Raw genomic sequence first — 4,987 nt, 5'->3', positions numbered from 1 at the left:
TGACCTAATAAAATGAAAGGAAAAATATTCCAGGAAAAAATTTCAACTGGAAGAGTGAATGCAAGAAAGTCCAGTAAATTCATCCTCTTTAATATATTTAAAAGGACATTTTGGTCCAATGAATCCATTCTTGAAACAGCAGTTCCCCACCCTTCTAATTTTACCATTTAAATTACTGTACATTCCAGTCCATAATTCTGAAAACTGAATTATGGCTTCAGTGTAGATTTTAATTGATATTTCTCATGATTTTGAAGATGTTAGTTTGTTTTTTTTTTAATTCTGAATTCACCTGGTGCTAGGAACTAAAAAAAAAATGTAATGAGCAATATAAAAATAAGTAATGCTCTGAAAAGGGGAGTGAAAGCTCTCAGCTTTTAATTTCTGTGAATCATATTCAATTAACGAAAGGGACTCAGTAACTTAAAAAAAGGATAATGAATTAAGTCAAATAAATTAAACATGGACATGGGACAGTTTCCTTTTTATTCGCAAGTACCTTCAGGGATTGTAAACTCTGAAAGCAGTGGTTGTGCCTCCGTTCCGTACATGTTGCTGCCCCATAAATAATACGAATGAACAAACAAGGTCCCAGTTTTCCTGAGGTTTTCTTTTGCATCTAGGCAATTTTGGACATATAGAAGGGAGATAAAAAGCATTTTCACCAGTCTTCTCCAAGCTCGATTATGTTTTGGACTTTTTGGGCAGTTTAATTCACTGTGCCACATACTGAACAGTCTTCACTGTTCTTTAGCTCTAGAGTGAACCCATATGCGTTTTTATTTTGATTTCAGATTTTGCCCCTTTGCTCAATTATTATTTACTATTATTTAAATATAGTGTTGGAATGTAACACCCTAGCATCTTCTCCCCTCCAGTTAAAGTCAAAATGATCCTGCCAGCAAGAACTTCTGCCCCTTCTACACCAGCAGGCCATTTTGAATTTTTTTTTCATTCAGATCAGGAGATTATCACATGCCTGAATTTCTTAGCCAGGTATCACACCTTCTAGATATAAGTTTGGAAGTGCTGCTTAATAATTCAGCAACTGAGAATATCTCTTCATAAAATAGAAATATTTCAGCTTACAAACCAATACAATTAAACTTGTACTTTCAATTTTTATTAAGTTGTCATCCATATTGCTCTTTGTTTCTCTTAGTATTCATTCCTCTGTCCCCCCTAATATGTGGTTATGGCTCATGCCTGAAAGGTTTGAATTTTTTAAAATTAATTTTGTTCACAAATTGCACTTCTTTATATGAAGATCTGCTTCCTTTTGTCCCCTGTGGTATTATAAGAGTAATTTAATGGGTCTCTGGTAGCTACAAAATTACTTATAATAAAAGTTAACATTTTAACTTCTTGAAAATGAACTACTTGTTGGAATAGATACTTTGCTCTACAGAATCTCTAGAAGAATGAACAAGTCTAAAAATGAGAGCATTTGAAAAAACAACATAACATACACTGTACTTCATCACTTCGGCATAGGTTATAGTAAATGAGGCATCACAATATGTGGACTTCCTCCTTTAATGCCTTCTTTTACCCCGACTCATGTCATTGGCTTCCAACACAGAGAGAAACTGGTTTCAGAAAGGCCTGCCAGGGTGGTTTTATGGCTTTGTTACTCCAGTTCTGGCAATAAAAACCAAGTTGTTTAAACAGGATTTTTTAATGCTCAACTCAGATCAGCCAACTTACTATGATTAGTTACATTATCACTTTAAATAAACTGAAGTTCAGCTTCGCATGATAAGTGCCGATAAGCCCTATTTACAGTCTAATGCCTGCTTGTCAACCTGTATTATGTTTTTAATTCCCTCATACGTAGTGATTCCATAAAGGAAGGGCCTGAGCCACTGGGCTGCAATCTGCTACAGGTTTAAATTGAGGTGGAAAATCCCCTTCTATTATCAGGTCCTTACTAACTGTTAAAAGTATTTGTTCACATCAAGAGTTCTTGCTCTAAACTGAAGCAAACCCCCGGCCTCTTGGCAACTAGTACTTGTTCCCTCCTTAGACATAATGATGATTCCTGTGAGGAGAACAATGAAAGACAAGGACAATATCAACTAGGAGCTTTTCCTTCTGGGTATAAAAGTGTGTGGGCTTTAAAGCTAAGCACTCTAACCTTTAAATCGGGGTTATCTATTTGGCAATTAAATCTGCAGTTACTGTATTAAGGTCAAGGCACGAATGCCACTTTAGGAAAATGTTTTCCCAGTTAATTCCACCCACGCCTCTCCCCCCCATTTGAAGAGTAATACCCACTTCGTTCATATCATCATTACCCTTATTTGTCTTAGAAACCCATCAGAAACTAGCTTCCTTACCCCCAGGGAGCTAAGGTGGAAAATGTCAACACAAACCCCTTAGAATGATGCTTTGCCACAGTTAGTACCTTGTGATCTGATAGTCGGGGAATCTAGCTTAATATTCAGGGGAAATGTGATGTTGCCTGTGAAAATGTCAAGAGTTCAGAGGAGCAGGACCCCATTCATCCTCTAGCAAAATAAATTTAGAAAACAGGAAGTGTGTAAGGAAGCAAAAGTGAAATGCTGGTACTGGGAAAAATTATTATGGAAAATAGGTTAACCGTGCAATTAAAAAGGTTGTTTCCTCTAAGCAGTATGTCATCATTATACAGATATATTCTCGGACTGTAAGTTGTGTTTTTAATTGTCATCTGGTATCAATATTACTTTTCTTACTGATCCTGGACTGCATTAACAGAGGAGTTACCGAATATCTCTGTGGAGCCATGAACAGGGAAAAGACAACCGTCTTTCTTGGGTTGGTTGGGTGCAATCTGTCTGGAAGCAAAGAAATGGTTTGAAGGATCAATCCCCAAATTTTCATTCTAGGTGAAAAAAAGAATCCTTAGATGGCAAGATGGATATTATTACTAAAACAAAGCCTCAACTGCATATTTTATACGGCTGAATGGAAAATTGTAGCTCCTGTGAACCCTTATGGATTTTGCCTTTTAGGCAGAAGGGAATAAGAGGAGGAAAAGCAAGAAGGCTTCTGGCCCATTCCCACAAGTCCAGAGAACCTTAAGGGGCTCCCTTGCAGAGATAGGATAAACTCACACTGATTCTCTGTCCCCTCACTCTCACCCTAAACTCTGAACACATGATGTTCCAACCCATGATGTTCCTCTCCTTCAAAATCTTGCAGAGAGGAACTAGCTCAAGAGTCAGCGACCCATGGTTTTTAAGTGATATCTGGCTCTTCTTGATTCCAAACATGGTTCTCCAACAGAGGGTCTAACTCTTTGGGGGCCACTAGAGTGATGGCATAAACTTCACCCTTCCAGCTTTTTGCATAGGAAATAGCTGGAAGGTTTTGCTCCTTTGAGCCTGAAGAGAGAATCAGGGGAATCCAAGAGGGCCGTTCCACTCCTTCCTCTCTGTTGGTCAGATACCGCCTTACAAGACCTGTGGCCTGATAGGCAGGGTTTGCATCATCTTCCCCAGTTAGTAAGATTAGCTGGAGTTACTTTTACAAAACCCTCCCTCTTAGGCAAACTGAGGCAGGCCCGCCAAGCCAATCAGGGTAAGGAATAGCTCACTCCCAACAAGTGTTGTACCTTATGATAGTGAATGTGGGAGAACTGAACGCTTGTCCAAAAAGTGATGGGTTGGGGAGAGGCAAGAGTTGCTGCCATACTTAGCGTTTTTCACTGTAGTCTCCGGATAAGAAGATTCACCCTTCCATAGCCATCTGATCTGGAGGAGCTAAGCAATAGAGTACCTCTAGGGATTATGCCTGAAGAGTTTCCAATACTCTACCAGTCTCAGCTGCGGGAAGGAGAGTCAAGCGGATGTCTACCCATTCCATTCCTAGCTTGGTCAGTGGCTAGTGAGTGGAAGGCAATCTGCTTTGAGTCAAAACTCACCTGTGCTGGGCAGCGGCAGTATGGGAGAGGGTCAAAGGCAGAGACTCAAGTTGACTACGTAGAAGAAGGCAATGGTAAACCACTTCTGTATTTTTACCAAGAAAACTCTCTGGATAGACTCCCAGAAGGAATGCAGATGGCGGTGGGGCCTTCTGGGAGAGATGTGTTCAAGGAGTCGCTATGGGTCGGAAATGACTCGGCGGCCAAAGACAAGACTAGGAGAGAAGGAGTGGGTGCAAAGAGGATGGGGATGAAAGAGAGAGCAGGCACAGTGCTTTCCAACTCTGGCTCTTACTCTCCCCCCTTAAAGAACTAAGAATTGACCCAGTGGAAAGAGCCTGGGCTTTGGAGTCAGAGGTCATGGGTTCGATTTCTGACTCTGCCACTTAGCTGTGTGACTGTGGGCAAGTCACTTCACTTCTCTTTGCCTCAGTTACCTCGTCTGTAAAATGGGGATTAAGACTGTGAGCCGCACGCGGAACACCCTGATTACCCTGTATCTACCCCCACGCTTAGAACAGTGCTCTGCACATAGTAAGCGCTTAACAAATGCCAACATTATTAATACATTTGTTTTCTCTCTTTCTCCCCCCACATTCCTTTTCGCTGTCTTCCTCTTCTTCCCCACTTTCTCATCTTCCATTTCAATTGCATGATTGGCTCTTTGCACATCAACTGCTTCAAGGACTCATTTTAGTGGGGTCTTCTACATAAAAAGGTTACCAAGCAACTGATCAAAGGTCGACGCCTCTCCAAAATCCTCCAGTAGCATAAAGAATCAATCAGTGGTATTACCGTGTGCAGAGCGCTGACCCAAGCACTCGGGATAATACAATAAACAGAATTGGTAGATATGTTCACTATCCACAAGGAGTTTCAGTCTAGAAGAGGAGACAGACAAGTTTTGATATCTGTCTCTTCCCCCACACCCTCCCACCCCCAGACTGTAAACCCGTCGTGGGTAGGGATTGTCTCTTTTTTTTTTTTTTTTGCTGTACTGCACTTTGCAAGTGCTTAGTACAGGGCTCTGAACACAGTAAGCACTCAAATACGATTGAATGAATAAATGAATTTGTGGAT

The 4,987-nt window shown here is 40.7% G+C and overlaps 1 non-coding gene across 1 annotated transcript; it reads left to right on the top strand.

Annotated features, from left to right (window-relative positions):
• The first annotated feature begins 3,759 nt into the window (after nt 1-3,759).
• On the top strand, nt 3,760-3,897 carry LOC114815332. Its single transcript, XR_003763095.1, has one exon. It is a non-coding gene; the product is annotated as a small nucleolar RNA SNORA7 (small nucleolar RNA).
• Nucleotides 3,898-4,987: the final 1,090 nt, after the last annotated feature.

The sequence above is a fragment of the Ornithorhynchus anatinus genome, chromosome 11 (assembly GCF_004115215.2).
Source record: "Ornithorhynchus anatinus isolate Pmale09 chromosome 11, mOrnAna1.pri.v4, whole genome shotgun sequence".
NCBI lineage: Eukaryota > Metazoa > Chordata > Mammalia > Monotremata > Ornithorhynchidae > Ornithorhynchus > Ornithorhynchus anatinus.
This window is presented reverse-complemented; position numbering and strand designations above follow the sequence as displayed.